A 26,466-nucleotide genomic window follows, 5' to 3' on the forward strand; every position below is an offset into this window, starting at 1 on the left:
CCAAAGGGACATGGGTAAAAGACCCTCCAGTCATGTAATGTGGACTTGTTCCTCAGTACTGACCAGAAAGGAAGAATTCAGCCACTATCCATTACTCTCTCCTTTGTCCTTGAAATTGCAGGGGAAAATCTTGGTTCTGGGAACATGCGGGAGGAATTTAGGATGTGCTAAATTCATAGTATCCCTTGGAGTTCTTTAGTTGGGAAGTTCAAGATGGTGACCTCTTCCAGATCTTCCCTACCATGTTCCATGTACTTAATGTTTCATAAGAGGCAGGCAGTGCTCGGGGACACATCATTTAGAGGAGGGAGCATTAGCAGGGAAATATTATTTCTCCTTAAGTACCATATGCTCTTAGTGGTATCAGTGTATCTAAAATTGGATTTTCTTTGGAGCTAGGGGGGATAATAGCTCCCACTTCTGTCATTAACTTATCATATATCCTTGGGCAAAGGATTTCACCTGCATAAGCCTGCTTTTTTGTCTATAAAGTGAAAATGTTTGCTGGTCTTTAACATCTGTTCGAGCTCAAATAGTTCATATTTCTTACTTAGTAGGTACTTAGAAAGCTGATGTTTAATGTAACTTAAAGGTTGCAAGGCTGTGCTTCCTAGGACCATCAGAGTACTAAAGGGTTTTCCCCAGAATGTCTTGGTACCATATGAGCTTGGTTGAGGAGGTAAAAGATCCATGTCCCATTGTGGATGCACAGCCTGTGTAAGAAAAGACCAGTTTCCAACAGACTTCAGAGCCTTCTTTACTTTGGGAAGTCACGAGAAAAGACATGGGAGGGGGTGACTAAAAGATGAAGTGAGTGAAAAGGGAAACCCCAGGGAAAATCAATTTTCCTATTTCCTTCACTATCCCTGTTTCTGAAACATGAAGACATTTTCCATTCCCTTCCTCAACTCGAGCCAACAATTCCTCTGACATTTTTTGAGAAGGAGGCTTGCCTAAAGGGTTCAATGGGGACCCCAGCAGCCCATTTCCCAGGTCTTTCTGGACAGTGAAAACAGCACCAGAGAGACTGAAAAGAGCTCTCAGGATATTTCATTCGCTTTGATGGCCAGCTGCTTTGACATCCAGGAAGATTGCTTTAACCCTGCAGGATTTCACAGCCCTCTCTGGGGGGATAGCTGGGGGATGGCTGCATCGGGCAGGGATGTGCCTGGCTTCCTTAATTTCATGTCTCCATACTGGAGGACCAGACAGGATTGATGCAGAGAGATGGCAGAGATGGGCTGTGCCAGGGGCTCCTTTGGCTCTGAATGCCTAAAACTGCAATAAGGCTTTTGGGGAAGAAGATGCAGTCAGAGACAAATGCCCGCAGAGCCTGAGTGTAGTCACTGCAGCACAACGTGAGCTTGATGGCTCTGCTGTGTCAGGAGGTGCAGAGGCCCCCATGGGTAGACCCAGGCTGGCAGCTGCAAGGTGACTGACTGTCCATGGGCTGCACCAGATTTTGAGAGTGGGAGAACAACTAACAAGCCATTCTGTTCTCTCTGCTTTGAAAGAGATGCACTGGATAACTCTGGCATCCCCAAAGAATCAGACTGCAATTATGAAGGGGCTGCTTTCAGTTGAGACAATGGAATTAACTAATCATTTCAGAGGAGTTCTTCTCTGAGAGTTATTTCAACAATCTAGGGAAGACGCAGTGGAAAATAGAGCAGATTGGGAGTCAGGGACTTTGGGTTCAAATCTCTGTTTATCTATTGGCTAATCCCTGTGTGACATTAGATGAGTCACTTGATGTCTCTGCTCTTCAGTGGCTTTCTCTGTGAAAATTAGAGGCTTGGGCTAGATGACTTTTAATGTTTCTTCCAGGTCTAGATGGCAGATGATTACTTCTATAGCTCTTGAATAATAAATAATACCTTACATTTGTATAATGCACTGCAAAGCACTCCACTTCCTTAGCCAAAAACTCTGTTGGTCTTTACTATAAGCATTTCTAATCATCATTTTACACATGGGGAAACTGGGACTTAGAGAATGTCAGCTCCTCGGGAAAAAGTCCTGTTTTCATTTTTTCTTTCAATCCTCAGTCTTAGCACAGTGTCTGGTACAGACCAAGTCTTTTAATAAATGCTTTTGATTGTTGTTGATAAAAATTAAGTGACTTATCTAATGACATACAGTTCACAAGTAGACTTGAAGCTAGGTTTTCTAACTCCAATTTCATCTTTGCATACTATCAAAAGAGCTTCTCATCAATCAATACTTTCTCCCACTTACTTTACAATCCAGAAACAACTGCCTTTTTGCTCTTCCTGGCATGAGACTCCATTTCCTGAAGCCTCCTCATGTTTGAAATGCTTTCCCATTTAATCTCTCCCACTTAACTTCCCTGACATCCTTCGAGACCCATTTCCAATCCCTTCTGCAGGAAGTCTTTCCTGGCCCCATACCCCCATCCTGGACTGCTAATGCCTTCCCTCTATAATGTTGTTGTTCAAACATCTTAAGTTCTGCCCAACTCTCTATAACCCCATTTGGGATTTTCTTGGCATAGATACTGGAGTGGTTTGCCATTTCCTTCTCTAGCTTATTTTTCAGGTGAAGAAATTGAGGCAAACAGAATTAAGGGACTTGCCCAGAGTCATATATATAGTAAGTGTCTAAGAACAGATTTGAACTTAGGAAGATAAGTGTTCCTAACTCAAAGCCTAGACCTCTATCCACTGTGCCATCTAGCTGCCCTTCTCTCTGGGATGATATTCCATCTATTCGCTTGCCTATCTATTATCTGAAATGATCTTCCATCTTTTCTCTCTCTCTATCTTGTATGAACATTATTTGCATGTTGTCATAACATAGAGAACCATAGCTTCTTGAGGGCAGGAATCATGTTTTTATTGTCCTTTGCATTCTCGGTGCTTATCCCAGTGCCTGACACATAAGAGTTAATGCTTTTTGATCAACTGATTAACAGTAGACACAGGGTCGCACATAGATATTTTTGTGTCTGGGATAAATTGTTGAGGGGCAGGTGGTTAAGTGGATAGTCCAACTACAAGTGAAATTGTACCAGGAAAAAGTATCTTTATCTGAGGTCAATTCAGAAGGACATCTCCAGAAAAGCTTCAGAAATTTGTGCTTAAGCTTTGATAATTAAGGAAAGAAGGAAATACCTTGTTAGAGAGAATAAAGCCATTTCTTTGGGTCCTTTGTCTTAGAGCCCCTTTCTTAGGCCTTGTTTTTCACTGCTCTTCAGAGGAAGCAATAGTACCATGGGGGTAATGTAAGCTAGCACAGAACCAGAGGCAAGGTAATGGGGTGAATGGTAGTTGCCCCAAGGAGAGAGCATCATCTCTTCCATGGTGAAGAACTATTCTAAATCCCTGTGAGGCAGAAAAGCTTCCAGGACCTGGGACAGAGCTCTGGTCACCTGGTGCTGCTGCTTCTCTGAATAGGAATTTGCTGAGTATTAACTTCATTGTTTGTCTGCACGAGATATAGGAAAAGTCAAAGGCAAAACCTCTGTTCTCTAGGAGTCTATAATATCATTGGAGAGAGAAGATTGATGCACATGAAACTGTCAATCAATTTAAAATACTTATTAAGTGCCTACTATGTACTGGACACTGTATTAGGCACTGGGAAATGAAAAGTCTTTCTTTTCATTTTTATTCTATTGGGGGAGGCCAACATGTTCATATAGAAGGAAATTCTCTCTCTCTCTCTCTCTCTCTCTTTCTCTCTCTCTTTCTCTACACACACACACACACACACACACACACACACACACACACACATGCATATATTTGTGGAGTTGAGGAAGGCACTCACAGCAGAAAGAGATAAGGAAGGGCTTTACACAGAAGATAGAGTTGGAGCTGATCTTTGAAGATTTTTTATAATTATAAGAGACAGATGTGAGGAAGGAATCCAGCTGGAGAATCTTTCAAACTTTCAATATAATAAAAAGTTCAAAATCATATATACAGATCAATTAACTCCCCTCCCACATTTGTATGTGGAGTGAAACTCCCTTTGTTTGGGGGTCATGGTAATGAAAAGGCAGCTGTCTTGTAGATGCAATAATGGTTGTATAAGAGACAGTGAGATCTGGAAATATCCTGAAGCTTCTTGCTCATCCAGGATGGGGAGCCTGGAAGATTTTATATTGGATCCATAAGGAATTAAGGTGGTTTAATTAGCCATATCTTTTTACTCCATATCTTTCCCACTATATAATGCTCTTCTCAATCCACATGTCTTTACTAAAATTATGTGGTTAATATGGTACTAAGCACTCTGTAGAATACACAAGACATATTCCCTGTTCTCAAAGAGTTGGCGTAATACTCCAGTTTGTAATCCAGTTGAAATCAATTTATAGTTGCTGCTATTTAAGCTTAAAAGACAGATAGAGACCCTCTGACAGATGTTGGAACAGCTACTTCTTGTATGATGTTGAAACGATTACAAGTTCCCTGAATCAAGTTTCCTTATTTCCAAAGTCACAAGGTTGAACTTACCTGTTATGATCTTTACTGGCTATGGATCTATGGTCTTATGGGCTTCCTTAGTTGCTACTTATGTCATTTGGTGAGTTTTGCTGAGTTACTGATTTGATTTCAAACCTTATTATCCCCTACAGAGTTCTTGGATACTGCCTTGGCCCCATGGACCTTCTTCCTCCTAATTTCCCCCCTTTCTTTAGCTCCCTTTTGGGGGTTGTATTCCCTATTACAAAGTAAACTCCTTGAGGGCAGAAGTTTTCTTTTTACTTATATTTATAACCCTTGCACTTAGCATGATTGCCACAGTCAACATTTAACAAGTTCTTATTTCCTTCCTTCCTTAATTATCAAAGCCTAAGAACATATCCCTGAAGCACTTTACTGAAGATGTCCTTCTGAACTGGCCTCAAGTTCCTAATTACTATTCTTTGCACTTAACAATTTAACTAATTCCAACTGTGCTTAATTGTACTAGTGTCTAACTCACATCCCTCTATCTCTTCAAAAAGAAGAGTATACCAGAATTTATCAAATATTTTGCTAAAATCTAGGCAAGTTTTATATACAGGCTTCCCTCCATCTACCCTTTAAATAACCATTTACAAAGGAAATGAAATTAGTCTCACATACTGTGATGAAGCCACGACATCTTTGCCATCACCACTTCCTTTACAAAATGTTCTTTAACCATATAAATTTAATGATACATTTTACTTTTTTTCTTTTTTGGTCCAAGAATCAAATTCAGTTTTACTAATCTAGAATTGGCATGTTATATTCTTTCTCTTTTTGGAAAGTTGAGATATTTGCTTTTCTGTAGCATCATTCCCTTTCTTTTAGATTATTGACAATGGTTCAGCCATCACATCTGTTAGTTCTTTCAGGATGAAGTTCATCTGAAATTAGTGATTTGAATTCATAAAGGCCTCCTAGTTTCCATTACTATCTCTTTATCTATTTTCCTATTAACCATCTTTTTTCCCTTTTTCATCCAAAACTCAGTTCTCCTTGAAAGGGGAAACATGAAAAATAAGAGTTGATCTTCTCACCATCATTTAACATTCATTTTCCCATCTATCCAAAACAGTGATCATAATCCTTTTTTGAACTTCCTTTTATATTCAGTTTACTTTTCTTTTCTTAAAAAAGATGATAGTAAAACTGCATACCATTTGATCCAGCAGTGTTACTATTGGGCTTATATCCCAAAGAGATCTTAAAAGAAGGGAAAGGGACCTGTATGTGCAAGATTGTTTGTGGCAGCTCTTTTTGTAGTGGCCAGAAACTGGAAACTGCGTGGATGCCCAGCAATTGGAGAATGGCTCAATAAATTGTGGCATATGAATATTATGGAATATTGTTGTTCTGTAAGAAAAGACCAGCAGGATGATTTCAGAAAAGGCTGGAGAGACTTACATGAACTGATGCTGAGTGAAATGAGCAGGATCAGGAGATCATTGTATACTTCAACAACAATACTATATAATGATCAAATCTGATGGATGTGGCCATTTTCAACAATGAGATGAACCAAATCAGTTCCAATAGAGCAGTAATGAACTGAACCAGCTACACCCAACAAAAGAACTCTGGGAGATGACTATGAACCACTACATAGAATTCTCAATCCCTCTAATTTTGTCTGCCTGCATTTTGGATTTCCTTCATAGGCTAATTGTACACTATTTCAAAGTCTGATTCTTTTTGTACAGCAAAATAACTCTATGGACATATATACATATATTGTATTTAACTTATACTTTAACATATTTAACATGTATTGGTCAACCTGCCATCTGGGGGAAGGAAAGAAAAGTTGAAACAAAAGGTTTTGCAATTGTCAATGCTGAAAAATTACCCATGCATATATCTTGTAAATAAAAAGCTAAAATAAAAAAGATGATAGTAATCCAACCAATCTTTGTTAATTCTAAGTCAAGGATTCTTAACCTTTGTTTTATGTCCTGGACCCATCTGGTAATCTGGTGAGTTTATAGACTTCTTTTTTTTTTTTTAAATTATAATTGTAGGAAATGTTAGGTTTCTTTAGAGGTTAATGAAATAAAGATATATTTTCCCCCATCCAAATTCATCCACTTTATGAAAACTAATTGAGATATGTACTGTTAAGAAAAAGGAGAGAAGACTTTGGGTGAGATACATTACAAACATTATTTATGCCTGAATTGTCCTTGGAATCTTCCTATTCTCTAGTTTCATTACCACTCTGAGAAACCTCTGCCCCAGGACCTTGCTCACTTTCGTTGGTGTTACCTCTCAGGATATCTATTTTATTGCTATTTGAACTTTCTTCTGAAACTTTCTCCTTCACCTTTCTCCCACTATTAGGCAACAATTTTGTTATGGTTTTATTTTGTGGCAGCACTGGTCCTATTTGCGTGCTTACTGTGATATTATGCTGATGCACAATATCTGATCTTGACTAAATGAAACCAGATTGAACTATTTTTTCAACCTTTAGTAAGCTAGATTTCCTGCCATACATATATTTTGTGTTTTTTACATTGTTATTTTAATTATGTGCTTTTAATATTCCAAGGAAATGTGAAAAAATCATGGCTCTTGAAGAGCATACTTTACTGACTGTTAGAAGTATTGTAATAGCCATTGATATGGGGAAGGTCAAGCATTTCAAGGTCCATTTGGGCTTGTCATGAAACAGGAGCAGTCTTATAGAAGCATAAAGGAAAATATAATAAAAATGAAAAATAATGCCAAGAAGTAACAAACTTTGTCTCAGGAAAACCTCAGAAAATAAGCAAAGATCATCATGTTGACATGGAATCTTAAGGGACTGTTATCACAATGTAAGAAGTATGGACTTCTTCCTATAAGAAAATACCAGTAAAATTATTATAAAGATTTGTCATGTGTAAAACAATGGAAAAGCTATATTAAATGGTGAGAAAAGTTAAATGTTAAAGGTGGAATTCACTTTTACTGGGCTCTGACAAAACTATTATTGGAGGGAGCCTAAGCAAATCAGTAATTTTGGTACACCTTCACTGGATCATAAAACAACCATCCATACCCTATGTTCTCCACTCTCCACTCCTAACTCCCATTCTCTAAATATTTGTCTTCATTGATGTTATAAATCTGATAAATATATTGATATACTGAAAAGAATTGTTCTGAAAACACAGAAATTTCAAATTTTGATGAAATATAACATGATTTTGCACTATGCCATATACCATAAAAGGTTAAGAAATTTATCCTAGAGTTGGAGATTAACATGCTTCTGTGACCTGTGACTTTTCCTGATTTAAGTCCCATTGAAACTCTATGGTTGTATGATCAAGATTAGACTTGGGAAAATGTACTGTTTATTGAAATTACACTTTCCATTATGATAGAGGTGTGGTTTCATGATGAACTAAAGAATATATGTTAAAATCTTGTGAACTTAGTGTTATGGTATGTCAAGCAAGTAATTGTAGCAAAAGTACAACATATTGCATAATAAAATCTTTTTTTAAGTAATAAGTTGGTAAGGCATACTTAATTATTTTACTTGGTTCAGCTAATGTGCATCCTGCTGTGATACATTGCCTTGTGAGAAAAAATATTATATTACTATTATAAATTTAATAACTAATTATTAAATTAGGGCTCAGACTTTTCTATTTCCTCATTGAAATCCAGACCCTGTAAAAAGTCAGTCTCTGAAGGACTTGACAATTTGAAGAAATCATCCTAATGCTCAAGGAACATCCTCTTCTTGGGTGGAATTCCACCCAATTAGGATTCTTAACTTCTAAACAGAATATAGTCTAGAGATGTTCTAATTAATCCAAGGGAACTGATCCTCTGTCCTTGTACCCCTCTATTAGTTTAGAGTGACCCAGCTCATGAAAGAGAAAACCAGCTGGAGTGATCTGAGATGGATTCCTGTCTAGATGCCTGGCGGCAGCTTAGCCTCATAATCAAGCCGTGTTCTTAGCAGTAGCAGTGAGGATTTTTGCTTACCTCTTCACTAAATGCCCATCAAACAGAGTTGATTTTCACTTGTCAGGGACATTCCTTTTCAGAAGTTATTTAAGGCTTTCGAATTTTCCATGTTTTTATCTCTGGTTACTGAGAGAAATCACTGATCAACCAGTTTATGGTTGCTGGTCAGTTCAATGAATAGATTATTAGTTACCTAGCAACTCTGTCTCCTGGGTTTTTTACTAGTCACAATTGTGATGCAGTCTCTTTTATTTTTTTTTTTTGACATATTTAATGTTTAAGGAGAACCAATGTAGTGTAGTTGTTAGAGGCCTGGCTTTGGAGTTTGGAATATCTGGGTCCTGCCACTGATACATGCTCTCTATGCAACCATGGACAAGAAAATTATCCTCTCAGTACCCCCTTGGAGACAGCTTTCTAAGTATTTAACTTACAAATTAGTTGCGATATTTTTTAGGTAGAGAAAGTTTCTATAACAGGAATCCTCAGCATTGATTACAATGATTGTGGCAACCATTTAAAAAAAAAAGTTTTTCCTTTTATTGAATTAAAATATCGAAATCAGGCTCTATAAATTCTAGCAATTGGTCCAAGTACTGCTCTCTGGGGTTAAGGAAAACAAATTTAGTTCTTGCTCATATGTTTTTAAAAAATGTATTCACATGCCCCCATCCCATACTTTAACACAAGTCTTCTTATGCCCAATTCTTTCAACTTATTCTGATATGAAGTGGTTTTGAGTGCCTACTTGTACCAGTCCCTGGTCTCTGGATTTTGTGCTTGATTTAAATTATCAATGAACTTCATGAAATATGGTACTGAGGATGATGTGTCTTAATCAAGGCAGAGAACACTAGAATTATCCCTTCACTTGCTCTAGATGCATTTGTTCTTTTGGATGCCCTATCATATTGCTGACTCATATTCCCAAAGATCATCTGTTTTCCTGCCAACAAAGAAAGGTTACTCTGTTATTTAAGGTCTCTCTATTGTCTTAAATCCATCAATTAAGCAAGTAATTACATTATGACCAGAATTAAGCAGTTACCCAATTAATAGATAATTATTTATAAACAATTGATCCTTAATTAATTACATTGTCAATTTAACAGATATTTATTGAGAACCTATTGTGTGAATTGTTCATGGAGTTCATGGAATTCATGAAGCATGAAACAGGAATCCTACCCTTAATAAACTATCACAATAATTGAAAAGACTTAAGCTTGAACTCATAAAAATTAGATGGGAACACATGAAAACTGATAATAAAATGCTGTCATGAAACAGGAGCAGTCTTATAGAAGCATAAAATGAAAAATAATACCAAGAACTAACAAACTTCTGTCTCAGGAAAATTTGATTAAACCTCAGAAAATAAGCAAAGATCATCACGTTGACATGGAATCTTGAGGGAGTAAAATAATAACTGCTATGGGACTTCTGCTCAGACATATCTATTAGAGGGGCTGGATGATGTCCTAAACACTATCCAGAGAAATTCCACTTCCACACCACTGGACAATTTCCTCTCACTTCTAGAAAAGGGCAAAAAATGAAGGTAACCTTTATCCAGAAGGCACCAGGAAAGTGATCAATTACTTTCTTTTTTTTAATTTAGAATTTTTTTCCCATAGTATATATGCATGAGTAATTTTTAAAATAATATTATCCCTTGTATTCATTTTTCCAAATTATCCCCCCCTCCACTCCCTCCCCATCAATTACTTTTTGATATTCTTGGATCCTCATTCCTCCTTTTCCCAGCTGTCTCAATGACAATTTAATTAAATGGTGTTTCCTTTAAATATTCAGTATTCCAGTCTTATGATATTCTCATGTTGGTGGATGAGACACTCTTCTTGATCTAAGCCTGGAAAGAGACATCTCACACATATTATCTGTGTGACTCTGGGCAAATAACTTCCCCTCTCACTCCTCTGGCAAACGATTCTTAAGATTATAAATTACATATTAGAGCTGCTGTATTATCTGTTTTCCTATGATTTTATGACTGGGTAATATTGCATTAGAAATAAGGACAGAGGGACAGATATACCCTCTGTAAGCTATGTGGGAATGTGATAATACTTATTAAAATGGTGTTCTATCTATCTCTTCCTTATATCTCTTATCTATCTATTCATCCCCTAGAGAATTATTCCACTGAGGCTTTTTTGGGATTTTTACAGAACCCTCTTAGATTAGGAGGTAAGATGCACTCATTTGGATAATGGAAGCATCAACCTGCTTTGGAGGGAAAAAGCAAATTAGGGCTTCCGTTGACATTAAATATTGTACCCAAACTCATATTCTAGAAGTCTTAAGCCAGATTTTCATTTTCAAGGAGGATAATTTAAAATGTCACTAGAAGGAATATAAAATTGAACCAAGCTTCAAGTTTTACATACAGATGGAATAATAGAATTCTGAGAAACTGTGCAAAATAAAAAGGCACAAGTCACTTCAGTCATAAAAATCAGTGAACAACATTTATTAAATGCTTAGTATATATTAGGCACTGTGCTAAGGACTGGGGTTACAAAGAAGGCAAAACATAGACACAGCTTTCTATGAGCTCACACTGATATGAGGGAAAGGAGAGAAAAAAAAATTTCAATCAACTATAGGAAATCATAGTTGAGAACTTAGGAAGGCCTGCAGAAGGCTGGATTTGGATTGAGCATTGAAGGCAGCCAAAGAAACCTTGTATTCTACTTTGTATCATCAAAACTATTTGTGTCCATGACATATACAGCATGGTAAGTATTTAACAAGCAGTTCTCAGAAAAAAGTAATCACATAGACTTTTACACTTAATCTGTATTATTAACATTTTCTTAATGTTAGAAAATCAAGCAGCAACAAATAAAGTCCCAATTTGTGCTATTTGCTAATTTTGAATTGTAAATTCTAATGTTAAAAATTTATCAATCAGTGCAACTGAACCAGTTGGAGAAGGCTTTTGGCCACTCTTGCAACATCTATACTAAATCTTGTCATCTCAGGATAGACTCTCATTTTTCTTTTGGACATTCCTCCCCTTGCTTGGCTCAATGACTTGCATACTGGGTTTTTTGTCAGTATATTATGTTTTTTTAAATTTGTGTAGGGAATTCTTGAAATTAAAATTTTCTCCACCAATACAAATCAATAACTCTTCTAGGTGATTTATAATCTTAACTTTTTTGCCTACAATTATAAAAGGGGAAATGATTTGCCCAATATCACATAGATAATATGTATCAGAAGCAAAATTTGAACTCAGATCTTCTTGATTGACTCTAAAATACTATACCAAACTGCCTCTCTATGTGTCATCCACCACTGGTTTTTCTTTTGTGTTTGATCTGGATCTATGGTTTCATCAATGTAGGGAGCAATTTTGCAAACATCTTCTACAAAGGCAGATGAGTTTTAGAAGTTTCTTGGTGGTACTGGGAAGTGATGATTCATCCATAGTCACATATTCGGTTTGTGTGTGAGTAAAACTTGAACACAGGTCTTTATTTTTTAAAAATTTATTTTTAATACTTTATGAATCATGTTGGGAGAGAAAATCATAGCAAAAAGGAAAATCACAGAAGAGATTTAAAAAACAGAAAAAAGAAGTGAACATAGCACTGGTTGATTTACATTCAGTCTCCTTAGTTCTTTTTCTGGAGGCAGATGGCATTTTCTGTCCAAAGTCTATTGGGATTGCTTTGAATCACTGACCTCACTGAGAAGAATCAAATTTTTCATACTTGATCATTGCACATTCTTGCTGTTATTGGAACATAGGTCTTTCTGACAGCAATCAATAAAAGTTTCTTGAATTAAATTTGGAAGTGATATATATCTATATCTATCTATGTATATATTTCTAAATATATATAAAGTTAAATTTTATATATATATATATATATATATTTTTTTTTTCTTTAAATTTCAAATATGCTGGGAAAAAAAGAAGGTGGAAGTGTTTATAATGATGAGAATAAGAGAATAGAATAGAATAGAAATGTGTATTCTAGGGGCAGAATAACGAGATCTGGTACTCAGGTCCTAAATAATCCCATTATATGTCCACAAATCTTATTCTGGCTTTACCTTTCTTATATGATTATACTCTCCCAGTCACCTGGAAACCTGATGCTTCCCTGTTTCCAAATCTTTTCCATCTTCTCCAACTCGACTACCCTATGTTCAATTCCTTAGGAGCCATCTGAGAGTAGGTATTGCTTCATTCTTTAGATGTGTATTCTCAGTTCTTATCACAGTATCTGGTCCATTAGAGATGCTTTTATGAATAGTTGATGATGGATTGAATGTATAAACAATTTTCACTAACATGACAGAATTATAAAACCATCATCTATCTCACTCCTTTCATCTTTCTCTCTTTATCTTCTAATCAACAAGTGCATTTTGGTGATGACTTCTGAAGTGTTTTACCTTTGTTGTTTAATCCAGGAGAGTGATACTAGTGTTAGAATTTTAGATCATATATTAGAGGAATGATTCCTTATAGGAGCAATGATAGTGTCTCTAGGAACTATGAGCAATCCTACAATTACTGAGTTTAAAGGGACTTTAAAGGGCATGTAGTTAAAGCCCTGTAGAATCCCTTCTACAATAACCTTGGGAGTCAATCATCCAGTCATTACTTGAATACCACTAATTTCAAAGCACTCACCATTGAGCTGAAAATCTCTAACAGCAATACCTCAATCTTATTTCTGTCTTCTGGACCCATTTATGCAAACTCGGTCTTTCAAATGACAACCTTTTATATATTTGAAGACAGAGAACATATTGTCTCTCTTCCTCCTACTCTTTGCTTTTCCCTTCCCTATTTTCTTTTAGTTACTGAAACTTTTGCACCAACTTAGACCATAGAAAAGAGAAATACAGAAAGGAAAGTAGCCTATTCACAAACATGAAATGACTTCAGTGTTAATAAATATGAGCCTGATGTCCCAGGGCTTTCCTTCTAAATTTAACCTCCATCGATGCTATATACATTCTGCATGTATATAGTTGCATATCATCTCCCCTATTAAAACATAAGTTCCTTGAAGGTAGGGACTGTGTTTTGGTCTTTGTATAGTCAGTGCTTAGCATAGTGTCAAGCAAATAGTAAGAGTTTAGTAAATATCTTTTGACTAACTGATAAAAAAGATCAGAGATGATCATTTTCAACTGAGAACTGATTTGTCCTTTCTATGAAGCTGTCATTGCTTACTCTGGGGCAGGAGGAAAAAATGGACTCTGATTTGTATCCAAAACCAAGTCAAAATGTCTCTGAAGAAGTGGAATTAATTGTTTGTTATTCAGATTTCTGAACAGATGGATGGAATACAATGGTATGATCTGGCAAGAAGCCTAGTAAATTTTGACAGCAGCCATCCGGCATGATAGCTGCTACCAGGGCCACTCATGAATGCTTTTGGCAGTACCTTTCCTTGTCTATTTTCCTTGAAAGAAGTCACAGTTACCTTTATTGGGTTAACTTGACTTACCTTTTACATGTGCTCACATTTCTCAGTAAATTCACAAAGATTTCTCTTACAAATTTGACTCAGGTGGGAGATGGGAAGGCCCAGAAATTCACTGGAAGGGGGAGGTCATTAAATATCTAGAAATGTTGGGGTTACTGATGCTGTTTAGAGGAACAAATGGCTTTGGAGACCAAGGTCCCAGCTCTGTTGTTTTGTAACTGGTTTAACATTAAGTAAATCTCTGAATCACAGAATTCCATCATCAGAAAGGATCTTAGAGACCATCTGTTCCAAAATATACCTGAAAAATCAGTGGCATTCAGCATTTTGATTGAGTAACCAAGAGGGAACCAATTACTTCTTAAGTCAGCCTGTGTTCTACTTGTGCACAGCCCTAATTGTTGGGAAGACTTTTTTTTTAAAACTCAAGTTTTTATTTGCTTATTTGTAAGCTACACCATTGCTTCCTATTCTGTTTTCTGGGTCCAAAAAACCCAAATCAAATTCTTCTTCCATGTGACAGACTTTCAGGTATTTGAAGATAACTACCTTGTTCACTTTGAGCATTCTCTTCTTTAGGGTATGCATCCCTAATTTTTTCAACTCATTCCCATATAGTCTGCTTAAGATCTTTCATCCTTTTGGCTGACCTTCCATATATCTTCTTACTAATATCCTTTCTATTACTGCTATTTCTAACATTGGAAACAATATCTTGAAATGGTTTGACCAGGACAGAGAACAGCAGTACTGTCATTTCCTTATTCTTGAAACTTACATCTCTTTTAAGTGGGCCTAAGATCACAACTTTTTTTTTTTGTCCATTATGTCATACGTAAATGCAAAATGAGGTAGCAGCCTAGTGAAACCCCCAGATCTTTTTTAGATAAACTACTCTCTACACCTTTTTCACTTTGTGCTTGTGGAGTCAATATTTTGGAATCTCTTTGAATTTATATTGATCACTATTAAATTCCATCATATTTGATTCACCAGTGTCCCAGTATCTGTGATAATATCAAGCTTTAGGCAAGTGACTGACAAAACTCCTGAGTATAGCCCAACCAGATTAAAATGTAATTGAAAAATGTTTAATGAAATAAAAATGCAATATAATATAGATATTAGCATATAGTTATCATAGAGTGTTAATCTGTGACCTTCAGGGACCACTATTTGATTTTGACATAAGTTTCCCAATTCAAAAAGAGCTTTTCAGATTCCTCATTCTGTCATCCACCATTCATCATCTGCAAATTTGATAAACAGGACATGTGTGTTTTTTTCTAAATCATTAAGAAAAAATTTCAACATTATCAAAGCAAGGACAGATCTTTGGGATTCCACTGGACACTTTCTTAGAAAATAATTAATGATTAATTTTAAAGTCTGGCTACTCAACAAGGGCTTAGTCTATCTCATTGATTATTATCTAACCAATATCCTATAATTTCTGCAAGAGTAGCATGAAATAATTTCTCTAATAAAATACTTTGCCACAATTTATTCATTCCCTAGCAAGTATTTATTAGGCAACTATTTTGTTAATAGAATAACACTAAATTATAAGGATGCCAAAATAAAGATGAAATATTCCAAGCCTTTAAGAATTAACATTTTAAAATCTGATCGAATACTACTGTGCTATAAAAATGAGATCAATGATTTTAGAAAAACATGTAAAGATGCACAAAATAATGAAGAGTGAAATGAGCAGAAACGAGAACATTGCAATATAGTAACAGCAATGTTTTCTGAGAATGTTTTTAAGTGAATAACTTATTTTGTTTATTATAAATACCCATTTTTTATCATATTGTTATAGAAATTTTTGTTTTATTTCATAAAGTAGAAATAAAAAATAATCTAATATTTCATTGAGGGTAGGGGAACAAATATGTACACATAAAAGCCAATACAAAATATATAAGAAGTAAATAAATATATAAGAAGTAAATATTGAATATTTTTTTGGGGGAAGGAGAGACTTCTAACAACTAGAGTGAGACTCAGAAAATGTCTATATAGGAAAGAGATCATGTTTGACTGGAACCTTGAATGAAGCTAGGATCACTAAGAGATAGAAATAAAGAGAAAGTACATTACAGGAAGCAGGAATTGGAATGTCACATGTAAGATTCAGCAAATATTACAGGACAATGTGGTTGAAATTGTCTGGGATGGAGAGGTGGGGCATTAATATGTAACTAGAGAAGAAAGATGGTTTGGGAATCAGAGTGCCTTTAAATGCTAGAGGAGATTACACTTTATTGTAAAGAAATAGGCAGCTATTGAAACTTCTTGAGTCAGAGAGATCTATAGTTAGACAAGTGTTTTAGGAATATAATTTTTTAGAAATTTTGTGAAGGTTGAAGAGAGTAGATTTGCAAGCCAAGGAAACCAATCAGGAATAAAATGAAATATTAATGAGTTACTGAACAGAATGGTGACTGTGTTAAGTAGAAAAAAAGGGAAGAAGACAAAAGATGTATAATTCACAAAGTTTAGCAACTGAATTGACTGGGGTGGGCTGAGGTAGGTGAGAGAATCAAGGAAGACTTTGAAATTGAGAATCCAGGTGACTAATGTTAGCAGAAGTAAAGGAGTGAGGGAGAAAGGTGGACTTGGGGAGCAGATTTATTTTGAACATATTGCGCTTGAGATGTCTGGTACATTCAGTGGAAATGTTCAAGAAAAAGAAGTTGATGGAGGACAGGAATTTAGGAGGTAGAATAAAATCTAGCATTCTTTTCATCTAATGGGGAAGGCTTTTTGTTTAGAAGTTTATTAGCCTCCATTTACTAAGACATTCTAGAATTTTACCAGTGAAAATCTGGACAATAGTTGTCTGAAGTCTCACTTAATTTTTTGGGTCCTCAGTTTCTTCATCTGCAAGACAAGGAACAGATGATCTTCTAGCTCTAAATTTCTGTGGCTTTATGACCATAATGCAATAGGATGCTTATTAAGGGGGAATGTGGTGACTGACCTGACAGGATATGATCTGGTTTAATACCCAATAAACCTGTTCTTGGAACTCATGTACAAACTTTTATTTGCTACAGGAAGTTGTGTAGTGGTTTCACAGGAAACTGAAAGATTGACCAGAATAAAATGCTTTGATAATCAGATGGTGTTGAATATGAGTATAGAAAACAGTTTGGGGGAGATATTATAAATGGCATAGCATAGGAAGTCTGAAGGAATAATCCTTTTCAGAAAGTAACTACATGGCTATTGATAACTTGAATTTTGTCTTTTCAGTACTCTCTGTTTATATTCTTTGACAATTGATTAGGAAATGGCTCATATTCTTATACATTTTTATATCTTGATGTTTATATAACTTGATGTATATAGTTATATTGGCTATGAAACCTTCATCAGAAAAATTTGTTGAAAAGATTCACACTTAATTCCTCTCCTCAAATTAACTGTTTCCTTCCTAATCTTAGCTACATGGTTTTGTTTGCACAAAAACTTTTAATTTTATGAAATTGAAACTGTCCATTTGATCTTCTCAAATTCTTTTTATACCTGGTTATGAAATTGAAAAAAAGGCAAAAAAGGTTATAAAAGACAAACTTACCAAAAAGAAACTTAGGAATAGGGAGGAGGAGAAGGAGATCACTCAAGAAGGTTCTTTTGGTGTGCAAAGGGAAGTTGCTCTTGAGGTAATCAGTCAAAGCCTTCACAAACTGACACACTTCTTTCTAGTCCAGTATGCAATTCTTCTCATATACATAAAGTCTGGCTCTACCAGCCTTCTAACTCTCTTCCATATCATTAACCATGTCCCATTCTTGACATTTATTTCTTTATTTCTAGAATCACCCACCTCTCCTCTTTGTACTCTCTCCCATGAAAATTTTCTTTCTTTGATTCACCAAGCTATTAGTGACTTTCCTTTCCTCCTTCTCCAAATTCCCCTGAAGTCTGACTTGATATATTCTTATATATGTACAAGTGCTCTCCCCAATTCAACTGCAAAACTTACTTAAAAACATAGATATTTTCCATCCCTATGCCTTCCATCTCTTTGTCCCTGCCTCCCAGAATGCTCTTCCCTCCCTATTTCAAGGTCTAAAAATCTCTGACTTTCATCAAACCTGTATTCAAATAGAGCCTTCTGCCAGAGAACTCAGTGGCTTCCCTAAGGTTCCATTATACCTGTGTGTGTGTGTGTGTGTGTGTGTGTGTGTATGTGTGTGTGTGTGTGTGTTCCATTAGAGAATAATCTTATTGAGAGCAGGAAGGGTTTAGTTTCACTTTTTTTGGGGGGGTGGTGGTGGTGGTGGTATATCTCTTGCATTTAGCATATTTTCTGGCATATAGTAGGTACTAAATAAATTTTTAAAAAATTGATTAGTGTATGTTGTAATTAGATATGTTTGGTACCACTATTATTGTTTTAATAAATTCTTTGTATTTTTTAAAAATAAAAGTAAATACTAATGGACAAGAAAGCAATAGTATATAATTTACTATAGGGTAACCAGGTGACTGAAAAATAGCATAAAATTTACCATAAGGGATTTGACTTTAAAAAATTCCTTTTTATTATAGGATATTTCTACAAAAACTCTGATATGGAAAAATAGCAAACCTCTTACCACATATTGGAGAAATTAAAGATAATTTCTTTATTCTTTACTCTGTGTATGAATATGCTCAATTTATCATACTTTTAACATGCTGTGAACATTTTGTATATCCCCAGTTCATTGTAAGTTCCATGACAATAGGGACTATTTAATTCTTGTCTGTTTCCCAGAGATTTGAACTGAGCCTTGAAAATAATGTTTAGCAAACATTTGTTTTATTGCTTGAATTATAAACTGTTGCTTAGGACTATATGGCCATTAAACAGGTAGCACCATTTACCTGATGGCAGCTTATCCTCTTTGAAGGCAGTACAATTAGAAAAAATGTAAGCATACTGTCAGTAATAATGTTCATTTTATAAATTCAAACCTATATTCTGCTTTGACAAAGATTTTCTTTAATCATCTGTGTGTATTTGTTATAATTTTCTTGAGGAGATCTCTTCTTTTTTCCCATTCTATTGTTCTTTCTATTTCTTTGTATTGCTGGTTTAAGAAAATCTTTTCTTTCCTTGCTTTTCTCCAAAATTCTGCATTTAATTGGATACTTTTTTCCTTTCTCTTTTCTTTTTTCTTTCTTTTCTTCCTTATCTATTTGTAAAATCTCATAAAACAGTCATTTCACTTTCTTGCTCTTTTTCTTTAGAATGTCTTTTGTTGTTGTCTCCTGTACAATATTGTGAATTTCTGTCCATAGTTATTTGGTGCTTTATTTACCATATCTTATTCCATAAATCTATTGGTCACCTCTACTTCATATTTATAAGGAATGTTATATATATATCATATGCACACAGTCTGATGATTTTCCTGATTTTCTTTCATTTAAGTCTGTATTTTGTAAAAAGAAGCTTAAGATTTGAATCACAGTAAGCTCCAGGTCTTGTTTTAGTCAAGCTTCTTTATCTTTGACTGCAAAATAATCAGTTTGATTGATATTGACCCTCTGATGGCATCTATGTATAGAGTTATTTTTGAGTTGTGGAAAAAGAATCTTTGTTATGATCAATGAATTATCTTGACAAAATTCTATTAATCTCTGTGCTTCCTCATTTTGTATTCTAAGGTCAATTTTTCCTATTATTCCAATTTTCTTTTCAATTTTTTTCCAATTTTCTATTCAATTATCTTTTGACTTCCCATTCTAACATTTGATGAATGTGACATCTTTATTGGGGTGTTATTTCTCAATGATTTTGTAGGTCTTTATAGAACTGATCAACTCTGGCCTCCTAGTAATCAGAGAATAGAGTGGTATTATTGTGATGTTGAATAGTTTGCCTTGGATTCAGATAGATACTGTTCTGTAATTTTGCAGATTATCCCCCAACATTGCTCTTCTTATCTTTTGATTGACTATGAGGACTACTCCAATTCTTCTAAGGGATTCTTGCCCACAGTAATATATGTAATGTTCACCTAAAATTTACCCATTCCTATCAATTTGAGTTTGCAGCAAGATGTGTTTAATCTTTTCATCCTCTTTTTGATCAAATCCAGCTTACTTTGGTTTATAGATCTTACATTCCAGGTTTCTGTGCAACATTGATCTATACAGTATCAGATTTTCCTTTTGTCCCTAAATGCATCTGCAGCTGAGCTTCCTTTTAGTTTTGACCCAGTTCCTTCATTAGTACTGAAGATAATTTTAATTGTCCTCTACCCTTCCCCAGTAGTATATGAGAAACATTATCTCCTGAGGATTCATTTGCCAGTGTCATAGCTTTTATCTTTTAAATATTTTTCATGGGGTTTCTTTGAAAAAAATATTGCAATGATTTGTCATTTTCTTCTCCAATGCATCACTTTTGGCCAGAACTCTCCATTATGACCTGTCCATCTTGGATAACTCTGAATGGCATAGTTCATAATTTCACTGAGTATGGGAATCCCTCTGCCAGGATAGGGCAGTGATCCAGGAGAGATCCCTAAGCTCCCTACTACCAAAGATAGTACTCTTTTCAAAAAAATCTTTTTGTTTTTTCTAAATTACATATAGAAACATTTTTTTTTTCAAATTTTGAGTTCTAAATTCTGTCCCTCCTCTCTCTCCCACCCTCTGTTCAGAAGGTAAGCAATTTGATATAGGTTATACATGTGTAGTCATGCATGCTGTGAAAGAAAACACAGAACCCTCCTCCCCCCAAAATAAAGAAAGAAAAGGAAAAATGTCTTTGATCAGCTCTATAAATTCTCTTTCTGAGGATGGATAGAACCTTTCATTATAAGTTCCTTAGAACTATCTTCAATCATGGTTTTGATGAGAAAAGCTAAATTATTCACAGTAGATCATAAAATGATATTGCTGTTACTGTGTACAGTGTTCTCCTGGTTCTGCTCATTTCAACTTGCATCAGTTCATATAAGCGTTTTTAATATAAGCTCTAGCTATTCAGTTATTTTTCAATTGTGTCCTACTCTTCATAATCCCATTTGGATTTTCTTGGCAAAGTTTACTGGAATGGTTTGCCACTTCCTCCTTATTTCATAAGATGAGTAAATTGAAGCAAACAGGATTAAGTGATTTGAGAGATAAGTCACTTTACCTAAGATGGACAGTTTTAGATTTCATTCAAGGGTAAGTTCTTTGTAGCTGGCATAGGGACCTGATGAAGACTACCAGTTCTCACATGTCTTCTCAAAGTTTTTTTCTTTAGTAACCTGAAGTGAGATTTCCAGCTTCCCTCTTTAAATTGGAAGCCAGAAATGCCCAAAGCAACTCAAAAGCTTGAAGTGGGCTTTTCCATTCTCACCAACTCTACCTTCCCCTCATATAGGGCAGGACATTCATCTCTCTCAATGAAATAGACTTTTTAACATTCATTTTGAAATATTTGGATTTCCAAATTCTCTCTTACCTCTTTCCTCCCTCAGATGGTGGACAACTTGATTGGTGTGCAATCATGCAAAACATAGAAAGTGAAAAATGATATGCTTTAATCTACATTCAGACATCATCAGTTCTTTCTCTGGAGATAGATAGCATTTTTTTCCATCATGAGTCTTTGGGATTGTCTTGGGTCATTGTATTGCTGAGAATAGTTGTCATTCATAGCTGATTATTGTGTACAATGTTCTCCTGGTTCTTTTCACTTCACTTTGCAAAAGTTCATCTAAGTCTCAGAAAGATAGTTTTTCTCTTTCTGTCACCAGTGAGATTGATGGGCATTGTTCCTCTTTCACCCATCCCTGTCACTCAAACACCTATTAGGGTATCCTAACTCTATTATATATACTCATTATGATATCAGCATATATTGACATAGAAGATTCAACTGTGTTTATTGTTTGTTGATTACAAAAAAACCCCATCAAGTTTAGGACAGTAAAATGATCTCCTTGAAGGGCATAGGAATTTTTACTAGTACATGCTAATCAAGTAAGATTTCTGGAGAAACGCAACAACAGATGTTACTCTAAATAACCTTTAGGTTATTAATGTCAAGGAGCCATAAAATGAGTAGATATTTGCTTATCATGTTTGTGAAAGGCATGGAAGATGTCCTACATAAAGGCCATGTAGTAATAATAATGATAATTATAATAATAAATAGCTAGCATTTTTTAAGGCTTGCTAAGCATTTTATAAATATGTCATATAATCTCACAATAGCTTTGGGATGTAGGTTCTAATTTGGAAGAGAGATTCTTTTTTTTTTTTTTTTTTTTCTTTTTCTTTTTTTTTTTAAATTTTATAATTATAACATTTTTGACAGTACATATGCATGGGTAATTTTTTACAACATTATCCCTTGCACTTACTTCTATTCAGATTTTTTCCCTTCCTCTCCCAACCCCCTCCCCCAGATGGCAAGCAGTCTTATATATGTTAAATATATTACAGTATATTCTAGATACAATATATGTGTGTAGAACCGAATTTTTTGTTGCACAGGAAGAATTGGATTCAGAAGGTAAAAATAACAGTTTACATTCATTTCCCAGTGTTCCTTTTCTGGATGTAGCTGGTTCTGTCCATCATTAATCAATTGGAATTGGATTAGCTCTTCTCTATGTTGAAGATATCCCCTTCCATCAGCATACATCCTCGTACAGTATCATTGTTGAAGTGTATAATGATCTTCTGGTTCTGCTCGTTTCACTGAGCATCAGTTGATGTAAATCTCTCCATGCCTCTCTGTATTTCTCCTGTTGGTCATTTCTTATAGAACAATAATATTCCATAACATTCATATACCATAGTTTACCCAACCATTCTCCAATTGATGGACATCCATTCATCTTCCAGCTTCTAGCCACTATGAAAAGGGCTGCCACAAACATTTTGGCACATACAGGTCCCTTTCCCTTCTTTAGTATTTCCTTGGGGTATAAGCCCAGTAGTAGTATGGCTGGGTCAAAGGGTATGCACATTTTGATAACTTTTTGGGCATAATTCCAGATTGCTCTCCAGAATGGTTGGATTCTTTCACAACTCCACCAACAATGCAACAGTGTCCCAGTTTTCCCACAGCCCCTCCAACATTCATCGTTATTTGTTCCTGTCATCTTAGCCAATCTGACAGGTGTGTAATGATACCTCAGAGTTGTCTTAATTTGCATTTCTCTGATCAATAGTGATTTGGAACACTCTTTCATATGAGTGGAAATAGTTTTAATTTCATCATCTGAAAATTGTCTGTTCATATCCTTTGACCATTTATCAATTGGAGAATGGCTTGATTTCTTATAAATTAAAGTCAATTCTCTGTATATTTTGGAGATGAGGCCTTTATCAGAACCTTTAACTGTAAAAATTTTTTCCCAATTTGTTACTTCCCTTCTAATCTTGTTTGCATTAGTTTTGTTTGTGCAGAAACTTTTTAATTTGGTGTAATCAAAATGTTCTATTTTGTGATCAATAATGGTCTCTAGTTCTCCCTTGGACACAAACTCCTTCCTCCTCCACAAGTCTGAGAGGTAAACCATCCCATGTTCCTCCAATTTATTTATGATTTCGTTCTTTATGCCTAAATCTTGGACCCATTTTGATCTAATCTTAGTATGTGGTGTTAAATGTGGGTCCATGCCTAGTTTCTGCCATACTAATTTCCAGTTTTCCCAGCAGTTTTTGTCAAATAATGAATTCTTATCCCAAAATTTGGGATCTTTGGGTTTGTCAAAGATTAGATTGCTATTTTTATTCACTATCTTGTCCTGTGAACCTAACCTATGCCACTGATCAACTAGTCTATTTCTTAGCCAATACCAAATGGTTTTGGTGACTGTTGCTTTATAATATAGCTTTAAATCAGGTACACTTAGACCACCTTCCTCTGACTTTTTTTTCATTAGTTCCCTTGCAATTCTCGACCTTTTATTCTTCCATATGAATTTTGTTGTTATTTTTTCTAGGTCATTAAAATAGTTTCTTGGGAGTCTGATTGGTATAGCACTAAATAAATAGATTAGTTTGGGGAGTATTGTCATCTTTATTATATTCGCTCGGCCTATCCAAGAACATTGAATGTCTTTCCAATTATTTAAATCTGACTTTATTTTTGTGGCAAGTGTTTTGTAATTTTGCTCATATAATTCCTGACTCTCCTTTGGTAGATATATTCCCAAATATTTGATACTCTCGACTGTTATTTTGAATGGAATTTCTCTTTGTATCTCTTGCTGTTGGATTGTGTTGGTAATGTATAAAAATCCTGAGGATTTATGTGGATTTATTTTGTATCCTGCGACTTTGCTAAAATTCTGAATTATTTCTAATAGCTTTTTAACAGAGTCTTTGGGGTTCTCTAAGTATACCATCATGTCATCTGCAAAAAGTGACAATTTGATTTCTTCATTTCCTACTCTAATTCCTTGGATCTCTTTCTCGGCTCTTATTGCCAAGGCTAGAGTTTCTAGTACTATATTGAATAGTAATGGTGATAGTGGGCAACCTTGTTTCACTCCTGATCTTACAGGGAAAGGTTCTAGTTTATCACCATTACATATGATGTTTACTGAAGGTTTTAAATATATGCTCCTTATTATTTTAAGGAATAGTCCATTTATTCCTATACTCTCAAGCGTTTTTAGTAGGAATGGATGTTGGATTTTATCAAATGCCTTTTCTGCATCTATTGAGATGATCATATGGTTTTTATTAATTTGATTATTAATATGGTCAATTATACTAATAGTTTTCCTAATATTAAACCAGCCCTGCATTCCTGGTATAAATCCCACTTGGTCATAGTGTATTATCCTGGGGATGATTTTCTGAAGTCTATTTGCTAATATCTTATTTAATATTTTAGCATCAATATTCATTAAGGAAATTGGTCTATAGTTTTCTTTCTCAGTTTTCGATCTACCTGGTTTAGGTATCAGTACCATGTCTGTGTCATAGAAGGAATTTGGTAGGACTCCTTCAATCCCTATTTTTTCAAATAGTTTACATAGCATTGGAGTTAGTTGTTCTTTAAATGTTTGGTAGAATTCACCTGTAAATCCATCTGGTCCTGGGGACTTTTTCTTAGGAAGTTGGTTAATAGCTTGGTCTATTTCTTTTTCTGAGATGGGACTATTTAGACTACTTACTTCTTCCTCTGTTAATCTGGGCAAGCTATATTTTTGAAGGTATTCTTCCATTTCATTTAAGTTATCGAATTTATCGGCATAAAGTTGAGCAAAGTAGCTCCTAACTATTGTTCTAATTTCCTCTTCATTAGTGGTGAGTTCACCCTTTTCATTTTCAAGACTATCAATTTGCTTTTTCTCTTTCCTTTTTTTAATCAGGTTTACTAAGGGTTTGTCTATTTTGTTGGTTTTTTCATAAAACCAACTCTTAGTTTTATTAATTAATTCAATAGTTTTTTTACTTTCAATTTTATTAATCTCACCTTTTATTTTTTGAATTTCAAGTTTTGTGTTTGTCTGGGGGTTTTTAATTTGTTCCTTTTCTAGCAATTTTAGTTGTAAACCCAATTCGTTGGCCCTCTCTTTCTCTACTTTATGCAAGTAGGCCTGTAGAGATATAAAACTTCCCCTAATTACTGCTTTGGCTGTATCCCACACATTTTGGTATGATGTCTCATTATTGTCATTTTCTTGGGTGAAGTTATTAATTATGTCTATGATTTGCTGTTTTACCCAATCATTCTTTAGTATAAGATTATTTAGTTTCCAATTATTTTTTGGTCTATTTTCCCCTGGCTTTTTATTAAATGTTATTTTGATTGCATTATGGTCTGAAAAGGATGCATTTACTATTTCTGCCTTACTGCATTTGATTTTGAGGTTTTTATGCCCTAGTATATGATCAATTTTTGTATAGGTTCCATGAACTGCTGAGAAGAAAGTATATTCCTTTCTGTCTCCATTTAGCTTTCGCCAAAGATCTATCATATCAAACTTTTCTAGTATTCTATTTACCTCTTTGACTTCTTTCTTATTTATTTTGTGGTTTGATTTATCTAATTCTGAGAGTGCAAGGTTGAGATCTCCCGCTATTATAGTTTTGCTATCTATTTCCTCTTGCAGCTCTCTTAATTTCTCTTTTAAGAATTTAGATGCTGCACCACTTGGTGCATACATGTTTAATATTGATACTGCTTCACTATTGATGCTTCCCTTTAGCAGGATATAATGCCCTTCCTTATCTCTTTTAATTAGATCAATTTTTGTTTTTGCTTGATCTGAGATGAGGATGGCTACTCCTGCTTTTTTGGTTTTGCCTGAAGCATAATAGATTCTGCTCCACCCTTTTACTTTTAGTTTGAATGTCTCATCCTGTTTCAGGTGTGTTTCCTGTAAACAACATATAGTAGGATTCTGACTTTTAATCCAGTCTGCTAACTGCTTCCTCTTTATGAGGCAGTTTGCCCCATTCACATTTATGGTTAGAAGGACTAATTCTATATTGCTTGCCATCCTATTAACCCCTGCTTATGCTTTTCCCCTTTCCTTCCCTTTTACCCTCCTATCCAGTATTAAACT

At 35.0% G+C, this 26,466-nt stretch overlaps 2 long non-coding RNA genes across 2 annotated transcripts in view; one reads left to right on the forward strand and one right to left on the reverse strand.

The window, feature by feature from the left end:
- The window catches only part of LOC141540537 (uncharacterized), a 75,302-nt gene extending 66,681 nt beyond the window's left edge, over window positions 1–8,621 (reverse strand). The window contains exon 1 of the long non-coding RNA XR_012481576.1: window positions 8,463–8,621. This is a non-coding gene — a long non-coding RNA (uncharacterized LOC141540537). The remainder of the gene's footprint in view (window positions 1–8,462) is intronic.
- The window catches only part of LOC141540538 (uncharacterized), a 146,132-nt gene that overhangs the window by 72,030 nt on the left and 47,636 nt on the right, over window positions 1–26,466 (forward strand). The window lies entirely within an intron of this gene.

The sequence above is a fragment of the Sminthopsis crassicaudata genome, chromosome 4 (genome assembly GCF_048593235.1).
Source record: "Sminthopsis crassicaudata isolate SCR6 chromosome 4, ASM4859323v1, whole genome shotgun sequence".
In the NCBI taxonomy this organism is placed as follows: Eukaryota; Metazoa; Chordata; class Mammalia; order Dasyuromorphia; family Dasyuridae; genus Sminthopsis; species Sminthopsis crassicaudata.